The 14,116-nt window shown below is 53.4% G+C and overlaps 1 protein-coding gene and 1 non-coding gene across 2 annotated transcripts in view; one reads left to right on the top strand and one right to left on the bottom strand.

Annotated features, from left to right (window-relative positions):
* Positions 1 to 14,116, bottom strand: part of LRFN2 (leucine rich repeat and fibronectin type III domain containing 2) — a 313,066-nt gene that overhangs the window by 20,222 nt on the left and 278,728 nt on the right. The window lies entirely within an intron of this gene.
* LOC136390333 (U6 spliceosomal RNA) lies at positions 3,647 to 3,749 on the top strand. Its single transcript, XR_010748738.1, has one exon. It is a non-coding gene; the product is annotated as a U6 spliceosomal RNA (small nuclear RNA).

The following is a 14,116-nucleotide window of genomic DNA, read 5'->3' as shown; positions in this document are numbered from 1 at the left end:
AGGCTCTGTGAGGTAGGAATGGTCATCCCCACAGTACAGAGGAAGAAACTGAGGCTCAGGCAGATAGGTCACCTGCTCGAGCTCACTCAGCTGGAAAGGGGCTGAGCCAGTGTTGGAAGACAGGCGCGTCCGCCAAGCCACTGAGCTCGGTCTTCCTTATACTCGGGTACCCTGGACTGAATTGAGCAGTTAGATTTTAGCAGGAAGCAAGTCTTAGAGTTCGGTTTACTGTTTGATAGCAATGAAAGATACTTATCTTGCTACAATGACTGAACTCTCACTATATACCAAACAGTTCTGAGCAATCTCCATGTATCTACTAACTTCATTCTCATAGCAACTCTATGAGGGAGATACGATTATTATCCCCATTTTACAGATGAAGAAATTGAGGCTCAGAGAGGTTAAATGACTTGCCCAAGGTCTCACAGAGAGATGTTTGTGCATATCACTGTCAACATTACCTCAGTCAATGCTCATGAGAACCCTGGGTAGCACCTTTTTAAATTATGCTTCCCATTTTAGGGACAGTGATTAACTTGTTGCTCTGAAGTCAGATGGCTAATTAGAGGCGCCCATGGGATTCCAGTGAGTGATGAGGGTTGTCTTGCTACTTCTGAATGCTCATTTGAGGTCTGAAGGTGAAGGTGAGGCAAGGCAGCCACGTGGCTATCTGTGGGGAGTTTCCCCACAGAAGAAGATGCCAGTGCAAAGGCCCTGGGGCAGGAACAATAAGAAGACTGTTATGGCTGGAAAAGAGTGAGGGAAAGGGAGTGGGAGGAAACGAGGTCAGCACAGTAGTAGCCAGGAGCCAGGTTCTGGAGGACTATGAATACGTCCAGTCTCGTGTGCCAGCTCGGAGGATCTGCTGGCTGCCAGTGTTGAGAGGGGTTTTGAGGCTGTGTTCTAATTCAGTGGGACCCAGAGCTATGAGTCTGGAAGAACATGAGTCTCATATTTGTTGTTTCTTATCTCGGGGCCAGAGAACAGTTACAATGACTGGAATTACCAGTACAAGCGGTAGAATCGCCTCTTCTGTGGTCCAGTGCCAGACGCTGGCCTTCCCTGAAGGCATAGCCCTGAGTGATGGCAGGGGGAGGCACGAGCTGCTCTTTACAAAGGGACTTTCATGGAGGTGGAGTGACTCCAGGAGGGGTCCAAGGATCAGAAGGCTCTTGTCAACTTCCGCGGAGGCCCAGGGCCAGGCTCTGTGGCTGCGCTGCCGCTCCGGCCGTCCTGAGAACACGGGACTACCCCGGGGCGCTGGGGCTCTCTGTCTTGTCGTGGTGGCTTCGCCCGTCGGCAAGGAGAGGAGCCACCCTCAACATGACCGAGATCCCGAGGCAGAGCGCCCCCAGCGCCCCGTTCCCACAGACCGGGTCAGCGTCTGGCAGGTCAGCTCCCCTCGTGGTTTGTTGTAGAAAGGCGTGGGTGACGCCCAACCGGAGGAAACACATCTCCGATGGTGGAAACCCAGGCCTCGCGTCCTTGTGGCTGGCAAACCCACGCGAGCTCAACACCGGGAGACTTGGGCAGCACCTGGGTCCCGCCTGGCTGGCAGGAAGACATCATGGCTTCAACACCTACATAGCAGGACGCATTCTCTGCCCCACGCAACCACAGAAGTCTCTTTCAGATGACACGTGGTGGCAGTGTTAGTTAAACCCTGGATCAGTGACTGCAGAGATTACTGGAAATTAGGCCAACGTGAGCCGAGCCCCAGCGGCTGCCTCTGAGCTCATCTCCCGCAGTAAGGACGTATCTGGTGACAGACAGGCGAGGACCTGACCCCTGGACTCGGGACGCCTGGCCGACCCAGCTGCCTGGCTGGGGCCTGGGGCCTCGCCCGCCCCTGGATCCGGCTGAGACCAGTGTCAGGGAGGGAACCTCACCCGCTCGTGGAGAGGGTAAAGCCAGCAGGTCAGAGCCTGAGCACTGGGGCTGGATCAACAGGGTTCAATGCCCAGAACTGCCACTTACTGGCTGTGTGACCTTGGGCCAGCCACTTGACCTCTCTGTAAAGGGGAGAGATGACAGGCTGCCCTCATGGGGTTGCTCGGAGGACTAAAGAAATGCCCGTTATTGGAACCCTGCCTGGTCCAAGGCAAGTGCTCAGTGTGTGCTCGTGATTGTGACTGGGGAGTCACCTGGCCCCAAAGAGGCCGGAGAGCGGAGTCCAGCAGGCGTTAGGCTAGATTAGAGATGCTGGTGAGGCAGGCACACAGGTGCCCGGCCCAGCTCAGGGCCGGCCGTCTGTGACCCGCTGGCTGTCTGGGCACAGGCTGCTGGCTCCAGTCTCCCCTCCAGCCGGCTCTGCTTGATGCACCAGGACGTCGCTGGCTCTTCCCAGTTCTCCCTCCGCCATCTCCTTTTACAGACCACAGGACACGGGGCTGAGAGGGCCCATCAGTCCCTCTGAAACTGGCCCCTCTGGCTGTCAGCACCCCTCTTACTCCCAGGGCCATGCCAGGTGGCCCGTCCCAGTGTCACACAACCCCAAGTGGCCCAGAATCCCTGCTCACATCAGACAGCGGTGACAGCTGCTGCTTCTTCCAACACCCCCAACTCAACCCCATGGGGACACCCAAACCCAGGTGTTTCTTTCTGTCACACATGTCAGTGCTTCCAAGTTCTGCGGCAGCTCCCTCAACCCACCGTGAGGCTTCGACTCTCCAGAATGAACATTTGCCTCCCTCCTGACCGTTTCCTCGGGACACTGGCATCTCGGCAGCTTTCCCTCTGACCACACTCCTTTCTCGGGAGGTCTGCGCACAGAGAACTGAGACCGCCCTTCTGGTGCGGCCCCACCGGAAGCTGTATCCCATCGGTGGCTTCTGTGGAGCCGGCTGGCAATGGACACACCCTGTGATGCCTCTAGGGTTGCTATTTTGCACCCATTCTGTCCCCCGTGAGTGGTATTTCTACCATTGCAGTCTGAGAGACTCGGGCAAGCTCCCCAGCCCACAGCAGCGCCCCCTCAGTCTCTCTTACCCTCTTGGTCTCAGATCATTCAAGTCTCTATGAATGGGGAACTTCTCGGTGTATTTAACTGTCTTAGCTCCCAGTCCCCAAGAGCCGCACTGGCCTATCTCAGAGGAAAGGGTGTGGGCTTTGCAATCAAACACAGACCTCTCTTTGGAGGCTTCTTCCGTCCCCAACCAACGGTGTGACTCTGGATCACATCTTCTCTCTCTGCACCTCTTTTTTCTCACATGCGAAATGGGGACAGCGGTCTCAACCTCCCATGCTGAATGCGAGAAAGTAAATACAGTGGGGACCGACGTGGCAGCCCCTGCTGCTCCCTTCCCAGGGCCATTTGGTGCTCCAGTAACAAGGCCGCCGACGAGGGTAGCTGCCATTTCTCTCCTTGAGGAGCTGAGAAAAGCCTGCTCGATAACAATCCATCACTTACAGGAAAAAACGCAGAAGGTGTCAGACCAATTATACCTCGTTGCAAACACGGGAGTACGCAGAATGCAGATCCCCCGCTAGCCGCGTCTGGAACGCACGGACCCCAAGTCCACGCCACCCGGCGATGAACCTGAGGGGACACTTCTCCCCCAGTTGGCTGACCCACCGTGTCGCCGGGGCACCACCCCGGGGCAAAATCACCCACAGCACCAATCTCCTTAAAACTGCTACCACAGACCTCTCCCCAGCAGCACACAGGCGCAAACTGGAACGCTACAGAGATTTGCATGGCCCTGCACATGGATGACAGGCAGATTCGAGAGGCGTTCCAGATTTTGTAATGCCATATTCTGATGCCTGTAACAGCGTGGGGGACACTTGAGGACATTATGCTAAGTGAAATAAGCCAGACACAAAGGACGAACACTGTATGTTTCCCCGGAGAGGGTGGTCATATTCATAGAGACAGAAAGCAGAAGGGGGCTGCGGGAGCGGGTGGCAGTGGCGTTTAAGGGGCACAGAGTTTCCGTTTGGGATGACGAAGACCTGGAGCTGGACGGGCGACGGTGCATAACAACGCGGCCGTGCTCAGCGAGCTGAGCTGCACACTTAAAAGTGGTTAAAATAGCAAATTTTATGTTATGCATATTTTAACACAATTTTTTTTCTTTTCTTTTTTTTTTTTTTTTACAGAGACAGAGGGAGATTCAGAGAGAGGGATAGATAGGGACAGACAGGAACGGAGAGAGATGAGAAGCACCAATCATTAGTTTCTCGTTGCGACACCTTAGTTGTTCATTGATTGCTTTCTCATATGTGCCTTGACCGTGGGCCTTCAGCAGACCGAGTAACCCCTTGCTCGAGCCAGCGACCTTGGGCTCAAGCTGGCGAGCTTTTGCTCAAACCAGATGAGCCCGCGCTCAAGCTGGCGACCTCGGGGTCTCGAACCTGGGTCCTCCGCATCCCAGTCCAATGCTCTATCCACTGCGCCACTGCTTGGTCAGGCTTAACACAAATTTTAAAAATGGTAAAAAAAAAAATACTATCCAACAGCAAATTCTGCCAGGTAGGCAGGAAGAGCCGAGGTTGTTGGAAGCCTATTTGTTACTTCTGTGTGGCTGGTGCACACGTGGGTGGCAGTCACCATCAGCAGGGGCTTGTTCTGTTGCCCATGGGCTTGTTTGGCCTTGTCAGATTTGGGACAGTAGGCAGCATCTGGGGAAGGGCCCAGGTGGGGTAGGGTGGCCCCTGGCCATATGCCTGTCCTGATGGTTGGAGAACAGGGCAGCTCCAGAGCAGAAATGGGAACGAGTTGACTACATGGGCAGAGAGGTTGTGGCAGATGAAGTTTGTGGTTCAGAGCGTCCACTGTGCTGTCGATGGGCCTGGGTTCAAATGTCGCACTGCTATTGACTAGCTGTGTGACCTGAGATAGCGTATTCAACCCTCTCTGCCTTAGTTCAATAGGAATGCTAGTACCTTCTTTGCAGGACTGTTGCCAGGATTATGAGGTGAAGTGCGTTAAACGCTTGGCTTTCTGCTTGTCAATAAGTAACTGTAAACACTAGGTTTTGTTTCAGTGACAGGGATAGAGTCAACAAAGACCCTTTATGGAAGAAACCAAGACGAGATGAAGTCTTCAGTCATGCCAGGGGTGGGTTTTGGGGACCTGCCCTTTCCCCAGCTATAATCCCCACCTTCTGTCAAATCAGAAGCTCCTAGAAGAAGTGAATGGTATTCACCCCAGGCTGAAGTTGCACTATGGTGAAGAATGCTTACTGACTGCACATTGCCGGAAAGTCGCTGCCCGTCTCTGAGCCTCACTCAGTGTTCTTGCCTGCAGAATGGGTTGATAATATTGATTATATGGCATCGCTGTGGAAATTAAAGATGCTATTTGTTCAGAACTGAGTACAGTGCTTAGGATATGTTTATGCAATAAGAAGCAGCCAGGAAGATGTTTGATTTGGTGTCTGAAGATCAGGTCTGAGGAGCCCTGAGGAGCCACTGCGCCACCTCACCCGCAGGTGTTGTAAAGTACCAAAAGCTACAGAATCAATATTAATATTTTAAGAGGCTTGAAGAACATTTTATTAACTTGGGTTAAGGTGTGCAGAGAAATTTTGAGAATAATCTCTATACTGTGTGATTGGCCTAAACCAGGATGGCCCTTGGCATTGTATTGTGAATGCAAGGGGAGGAAAACATGGATTCCCTGACATTCCACCACACCTGTGGGGAAAGGGGTGAATGGCTAGCCAGGTGCAGGAAGAGAAAAGCCAAAATAAACCTTTCCTTATAGTAATGAGCCATTTGCAGGCATTTGTCCCCACAGAAACTACCTCTCCTATGTAAATGCATGTGGTTAATGTGTGTGACTCTGGACAGAGAGATGGCGGATGAACACTAGAAAATATAGGAATGCCTTTTAATATGTAAAGAGACATCTTTCTACCATTGTATTGACTTGTAAATTTTGTTTTCTCCAAAATGATGTATGGCTTGCAAATTGAACATGGTCCTATCATGTTAAAGGACATATGACTATAACCAATAATGATAAAGAACACCTAATTGCAATTTTTGCTTCTGTACTTCCCACTTGCAAAACTATAAAAACTAAGTAGAACAAAGGGCCGGCGCGCTCTCCCTCAGATTTCTGTCGGAAAGCGGCCAAGCTACACAATAAAGCTTTGGTGTGGATTCGATGGATTTTGTTCGTGTCTTCAATGTTTCAGGTCCCTCCGGATAAGGCTTAACAGGTTCAAATCCAGACTCGCTATCTGCTAACTGAGAAAATTTTTTCAGTTTTTTTTTTTTTTAATTTATTGATTTTAGAGAGAAAGAAAGGGCAACAGGGGGGTGGGGGGGGGGAGACAGACAGACAGAAACATTGATCTGTTCCTGTATGTGCCCTGACCAGGGATTGAACCAGCAACCTCTGTGCTTTAGGACGATGCTCTAACCAACTGAGCTACCCAGCCAGGGCATAACTGAGCAATTTCCAACAAAGAGCTATCACTCCTCTGAATCTCAGCCTTCTCATCTGTCAAGCGGGGATGATGATCACTCTATTCAGTCCATAGACTTGTTGGGAAAACCTACAAAGATGTGGCTTCTTGGACACAGTATGGAAGGGTAAAGCATTCACAAATGTGAAGGGTCATTTTTTTTATAATGGGGACAGTCAGCACCCAAGCATGAATGAGTGACCGAGAAACTGACAGCCACTTCCTCGAGGGCCGCTGCATGTCTGGGGGCCGGACCCCCGACGGAGGGGCCTGCGGACGCCGGACACTGAACACCTGACACCGGCAGGCTGTTCTGCAGCGTCCTCTCGCTCACTGCGTCACCCCGCAGAGAGAAGCCTGTCTGGTCAGCGGTCAGGAGGCACCCGCTCAGCACTTCTCTGGGCCGGGTTTCTGCTGGTCCTCCCTCGGCACCAGTGTCTCTCCAAGCAGGCTGGCCAAGAAGGGGTTAATCAGGGGCAGGGTGGGGGGAGGAAGAAATGACCTCTGGCCTGAGACCTCAGGCAGGCAATATAGAGAGGCTGCTCTGTCCAGCCAAGTGAGAGGCCCCGGCACAATCCCAACGCTGGAGCCAGAAGGAGGAAGGATGGAGGAGCAAACCTGTTCCCACCCACCAAATATCCAAATATCCTCAGGTTCATGCTGAATAACAAGGCTCTAAGCCCGCCTCTGTTGGGCTTGCTGTGTGGCTTGGGGCAAATCACTTTCCTTCTCTGTTTCTATGTCCAATGCCGACAATCTAGAATTCCACAGAAACATCACCAGAAGAGGGGTGACAGGAGCAAGGGAGATTCGGGGACAGGGCGGGCCGGGCGCACACATCAAACGGTTGCGGGAGTTTGGGCAGTGGGTCCCCAGTGCTGAGAGCACACAGGATTGGGCACCAGAATGACTGGGCTCCGGGCTCCAATCTGGACTCACAGCTTACTGGGTGCCCGATCTTACCCCCATCACCAAACTTCCCGGAGCTTCCGTCTTGTTTGTAAGAGCAGTTGGCGGACTTAATCTCCAGACTCATATGAGGATTAGAAATAACGTATGCAGAGCACCAACATACAGTCTATATACTCAATTAATCATACGTACAGCAGGTCACTGAATAACGTCGTTCCATTTAACATTGTTTTGTCCTAACATTCATGAGGTGCTACAGGAATTAACTCTTCATGTCCAACGCCTATGGTAAAATTGCTTTCATTATACATTACTTCACTTAAGTTGTAGGACTGATTGACATTGAGGACTTAGTGTATATGGTGAATGTTTGCTGGCTTTATCATTTATCACCTACCCTAGCTGTCTGCTCTCTATTGATCTGTCATCTCCTTACCTATCTATCTATCATCTATCCATCATCGTGGTCATCTTTTTCACAGAGAACACTAACACCATCGGACCCCATTCACTCCACATCCTGGCAGGATCTCTTGCAGTGGCGGTGAGCGACCAAAGGGCACTGGTAGGTCGCCTTGGGGTTCAGGGTCTCTGTGCTGAGCAGGAAGATGGCTGGACCCCATTCACTCCACATCCTGGCAGGATCTCTTGCAGTGATGGTGAGTGACCGAAGGGCACTGGTAGGTCGCCTTGGGGTTCAGGGTCTCTGTGCTGAGCAGGAAGATGGCTGGACCCCATTCACTCCACATCCTGGCAGGATCTCTTGCAGTGGCGGTGAGCGACCAAAGGGCACTGGTAGGTCGCCTTGGGGTTCAGGGTCTCTGTGCTGAGCAGGAAGATGGCTGGACCCCATTCACTCCACATCCTGGCAGGATCTCTTGCAGTGGTGGTGAGCGACCTAAGGGCACTGGTAGGTCGCCTTGGGGTTCAGGGTCTCTGTGCTGAGCAGGAAGATGGCTGGACCCCATTCACTCCACATCCTGGCAGGATCTCTTGCAGTGGCGGTGAGCGACCAAAGGGCACTGGTAGGTCGCCTTGGGGTTCAGGGTCTCTGTGCTGAGCAGGAAGATGGCTGGACCCCATTCACTCCACATCCTGGCAGGATCTCTTGCAGTGGCGGTGAGCGACCGAAGGGCACTGGTAGGTCGCCTTGGGGTTCAGGGTCTCTGTGCTGAGCAGGAAGAGGGCCTCCCTCTGGGATTCACTCCTTAGCCAGCAGCTTGCAGGAGGCTTGCCTGGCCTGGAGGCGCCCTGCCTTGGTTTTAACTGGGAATAATGGAAACCAGCAGTTTTATTCTCTTCCCGCTTCCCAGCCCCTCTCCAAGCCTGGGGGACAGCCACCTCCTGAGGGGACAATCAGCACAGAACAGAGCCGCTAAATACACATCAGTGTCCTTGGAGAATTGGCCACATGGGTCCCCGTGATCTTAGTATGGGAGTAAGTCATGTGAGTAAATCACGGGTGGGTAAATCGTGTGGGTAAAGCATGTGTGAGTAAATCACGGGTGGGTAAGTTGCAGACTTCCTGGCATCTGTACTTTTTTGGGAGTCTCTCCAGCACTGTTTGGGGACAGGGATCTGAGGCCTCAGGAGCTGGCCTGCTGGCCTCCTGCAACTGGCCTGGCTGGGGAGAGGCCATGCTGGGCTTCACAGGAGCAAAGCTGGTGAGGACAGCTCCTGTCCCCACACAGGGGGTGGGGAGGGTGAAGCCTCGCGGAGCAACTGAGTGAGTGTGCGCTGGCCAGTGTGTGAGTGTGAGTACAGTGTGTGCATGTGGATGTGCTTGCATGGGCCAGTGTGAGTGCAAGTGTGTGTGCACTGGCTGGTGTGTCTGTGTGTGAGTGTGAGTGTGTGTCCATCGCCGGAGTAGGAGCAGCCCTGGCGTGTGAGCAGAGCCTAGAGGAGGGTGTTGGCCGGAGGCTGTGAGCGTTGAACAGAGGGGAGCATCTGACTGAAGTGGTGCGTAGGAGAGAACGTCCTGGCAGGCCCCACAAGGCTCCTGTGATCGGGCCTCCCGCCTCCCTGCCCCACCTTCCAGCCTCTGCCCCGTGCTCTCTCTGTGGCAACCACCCTGGCCCCTTGTTGCTCCTCAGACATGCACCAGACTTGGGGCCTTGCCTTGGCTGTTCCCTCCACCCACAATGCCTTTCCCGCAGAGCTCTGCTTGGCTCACCCCTTCGAGTCTTTGCCAGACCTCCCCTTCTCGATGACATCCACCCAGCCCCCCTAGGGAATATTGCCATTTGCCCACCACCCCAAGCCCCTGACCCTACTCTGCTGTTTTTTTCTGTTTTTGGTTTTTCTGGGGGTTTTTTTTGCACAGCGGCCTGTATGGCCTACTAGAACTACATAATTTACTCATTTATTGTGCCTGAAGCCCGTTTCCCCACAGGGATAAGGATCTCCCAAGTTGATTTGTTCGCTGATGCATCCCAAGCACCCAGAATGGTAGCATTTATTTTACGGCGTATTTGCCTCCAGTCGCTCATTTGTAACGTGAGGACGATAATAGAAGCTATCCACTTCACGGAGTTGTTGGGCGGATTAAATGAATGAACACCTGAAAGGCCCAAGAACAGTGCTCAGCACACAGTTCAATACATCTCCGCGGTTATTACTGCCCTCCATCACGGCTTGGGACTGAGGAGTTGGTGAGTGATCCATGCGGAGGCTCCTGCTTGCTGGTGGTCGGAAGGCGTGTGACGGCGCTTCATAAACACTGCTCACCTCACTTCTGCCCCAGCCCTTCCAATTCCTGGGAGGGAAGATTCCCTGACCTTCCCCAATCATGAATTGGATGCCCTTTAGGTTAGGAAGTTGGTCATCAGGATATTTGTTGCTTTTTTTTTTTTTGTATTTTTCCGAAGCTAGAAACGGGGAGAGATAGACAGACTCCCGCATGCGCCCGACCGGGATCCACCCGGCACGCCCACCAGGGGCGATGCTCTGCCCACCAGGGGGCGATGCTCTGCCCCTCCGGGGCATCACTCTGCCACGACCAGAGCCACTCTAGCACCTGGGGCAAAGGCCAAGGAGCCATCCCTAGCGCCCGGGCCATCCTTGCTCCAATGGAGCCTCAGCTGTGGGAGGGGAAGAGAGAGACAGAGAGGAAGGAGAGGGGGAGGGGTGGAGAAGCAGATGGGCGCCTCTCCTGTGTGCCCTGGCCGGGAATCGAACCCGGGATTTCTGCACGCCAGGCCGACGCTCTACCACTGAGCCAACTGGCCAGGGTGGGGATATTTGTTGCTTTTATTGTTATCTTTTTAAATCGAGGGTGGAAGCAAGCCAGCCCCCAGCGTGCCCTTCCCAGGGCTGCACAGCTTCCTGGTCCCCCGGGTAGTTGTTCACAGAATGTGACCTTGCCCGACAGGCACGTTCTCTGATGGGCGTGATTGCAGCTTGGACCGCGCAGGCGCCCAGCTCCGCCTCGGACTCCGGTGCCTGGTTCTTCTCCCAGCCTGGCGGCTCCCAACGGGCTGTCTGACCCAGCACAAGTCCTGTCCCCTGTCTGGGTCCCTGTTCTCCCCTGCTGAGGGGTTAGGATCAGTCCATTTCTACAGCCTTTCCAGGCTCATCCATTCATCCAAGAGATTTTTATGGAGCCCTTCCAGGGGTCCCCAAACTACAGCCCGCGGGCCGCATGCAGCCCCCTGAGGCCATTTATCCGCCTCCCCCTGCACTTCCAGAAGGGGCACCTCTTTCATTGCTGGTCAGTGAGAGGAGCACTGTATGTGGCGGCCCTCCAACGGTCTGAGGGACAGTGAACTGGCCCCCTGTGTAAACAGTTTGGGGACCCCTGCTTCCATGCCAGTGCTGGTCTAGGCACTGGGGACACGGCAGTGACTATGAGACACCCATCCCCACCCCATGAGTTGACCTTGGTGGGGAGAGGGTAGACGGTAAGCGACAACCACAATTAGTAACTTGTTCAGTATGTCAGAAAGTGGAGCATGCTATGGAGAGAAAGAAAAAGCATTACAGGGTAAGAGAGAGTGCACGTGTTGGGGTAGGGAGGGCGGGCTCAGCGCTCAGCGGGGTGGTCGGGGGTGACATTTGAGGTGACGAACATCCTATTTTCCAGGAACCTATGAATCTCAGTGACTCTTGCGGTGCTCCAAACAGAGCACTGTCTGGGTCCCCTGGCATCACCCAGCTCTTCTTTTCCTCCATCTCTGCACTCACTGACCCCGGCTTGCCCAGTGGGTGACGGGGCCGGAAGACAGATCAGCCCAGCTCCCAGGAGTGCGGTGAGTGATTTGCCGCTGTCTTTATTCACACTCGGATATTTCACGGCTCCCGTGGCTCTGATGGAATAAGTATGACCTTTTTATTCTTCACTTTTGCTTAAGACTCAAGGTCAACAGCCCAGCTGTGATCTATCAGCCGCTCCGTCCGCTGGACACTCATGAGCCAGGGAGCCCCACGGCTGTCAGAGATTCATGGTGCCATCCTCCAGCCCTGCACGCCCGCCTGCCCCTGAGCACTAGGCCTGGGCTTTGCTGGACCGAGGAGGCAACAGTCACAGTGGCTCTGGAGGATGACAGCTCACTGAAGGCAGAGACCCAGACATTAATCTCTACTCTCTCCCCTGAACACACCCCATCACTAGGGCTGAACCCATAACCCGGGTTTCATTTCAGTCCTGGGGCGGGGGGCGGGGGGGGGGAGGCAGCCATGGGGAGGCTGAGCAGCTATGGTTCAAATGGCAATTTATAAATTGGAGCGCCCCAGAGCACGGTCATCAGCTTTTGCAGCACGCAGAAGGGACAAAAGCTATGCATCAGCCCGCCTGCCTCAGACGGACTCCTCCAGGCCCTGCAGGTAGCCCAGGCCTCCTCCTGCCCTCAAAGAAGCAGTGGCTTTACTTGTCAGACATTACCAGCACTACCTGGAAGTTCTTCCTCTTGTCTACCTGACAGCCCTCCCTGCATATCCCCCTGTTTCCTCTTGTTTCCCCCTTATGTGAAGGGGGTGGTGGGTTGGTCTGGTTCACACTTTCCCCGCTCCCTCATGGTGGATCTGAGTGACAATGAGCTGATGGTGTGGGTTTGTTAATAGATTAGGCGGCTAGGAAGGGATAGTCTAGAAGGGAAATAAGGTCACTGGCTTCTATTTTAAACACAGCACCTGTGACCCCCAAGACAGCCATGTCTCCCCTCTCCATCCTAACTCACGTCCCGGGAGGAAAAGGAAGGGTCAGGGGCTCTCTCTGCAGCACCGCGAGCCTGGTTTGGAGCTCTGGTCCTGCCCCTTCCAAGCTGGGAGACCTTGGATAGCTCACCTGCCTGCTCTGATCCCAGAGATCTCTACCCCACGAAGAGCTGCCTCCTGGGGGACTGTGTGTGTGTGTCGGCACACTGGGAAAACACACGGCAAGCACTGACATGCTGGTTGCACATGACCAGGGCGCCCAGGGGCGGACCGCGGAGCCAGCCCTCCTGGGTTTGAATCCCAGGCGGAACACCTCGGGCAAGCTTCTTAACTGGTTCCTGCCTGCCTCAGTCTTCTCACCCATAAAATCAAGATAATCACTGAGCCTTCTTCGTCAGGATGTGGAAAGAATGAAGTGAGCGGGTAAACGGAAACCACTTAGCACACAGTACGTGGCGTGTCAGAACTTCTCCGAAAGGCTGGCTCTTGTTACCGTCACCGCTACTGGCGAAGAAACCGCCTGCATTCACTTGGCACTTTGGATTTAATTTCCATCAATCGGCTTTGTGATTTATAATCCACTTACTTCCGACCAAAGATAAGAGGTGACTTGCAACATAAAAACATGCATAAAAGGAGAAGAGTTGTTTTTTTTTTCTTATGATACAGGGAAAATAAATAAATAAATGAACAAACAAAGAGGCTTGAACTAGAGGCCCTGGACCTCAGGCTGGTTTGTGGTGACATCCAAGCACCAACTTCATTAGGAGCCCACACATGCCCACAGCTGCTCTGCAGCCCTGGGCCACTCCCCCTAGGAAAGGGCTTAGGTAGGAGGGGGTGTCCTGGCCTCAGAGTGTGAAAGGAACAGCTTTATTAGGGGGCACCCTGTCTGTGCAGGACTTGACCCATAGGGTGGAAGAGGGGGCTGAGGCTGCCTTCAGAGGAAGGGCCCTCTCAGGCTCCGTCCTCTTTGTTCTAGCCAGGCCACATCCAGCATACTGACCATCGGTGGACCCCACACATGCATAGGGTATGGCACAACCTCATCCTCCACTCATCTGAGGCAAGGGGCCAGGAGATGTGCCATAGGACACACCTTTTCCTGTTCCAGAGACAAACATAGCAGCCCTGTACATGGTGTCTCTTCACTGAGTGAGCTTCTACTTGACCTTCTGAGTCACCTCCTCCAGGAAGGCTTCCCTGATCTCTCTGGTCTAGTCAGTCCCCCAAGACTTGCTCCCCACATATGCACACACACAACGCTTATCACAGCTGTAGGTGCTAAATCAGTCACTACCCGGGTCCATAGTCCTGAAATGTCTCTCTCCCTGGGAAATGTGACCTTCCTTCACTGGCCCAGACCTGACATTATAAGCATAAGATAAATACCTCCTGAATGACTAGAGGTAAAAGGCAAGAATGGAGGAAAGCAGGGAGGGAGGATGTTGAATCTGAAGAAAAAAATATTTATAGCATTAGATGAGCCACGAGAATTATCAGCAAAAATTAAACGGACATATTATGGAAGAAGAATGTGTTCTCTTCGTGATGAGAATGAGGCAGGATCGAAGGGGAGGAAGGGGAGGGAGATGGAGTTGGGACCTGTAATAAGGAAAGCTTTTTAGTCA

Source organism: Saccopteryx leptura, chromosome 1 (genome assembly GCF_036850995.1).
Source record: "Saccopteryx leptura isolate mSacLep1 chromosome 1, mSacLep1_pri_phased_curated, whole genome shotgun sequence".
NCBI classification, from domain to species: Eukaryota; Metazoa; Chordata; class Mammalia; order Chiroptera; family Emballonuridae; genus Saccopteryx; species Saccopteryx leptura.
The sequence above is the reverse complement of the archived record's forward strand: the minus strand, read 5'-3'. Positions and strand labels throughout refer to the sequence as shown.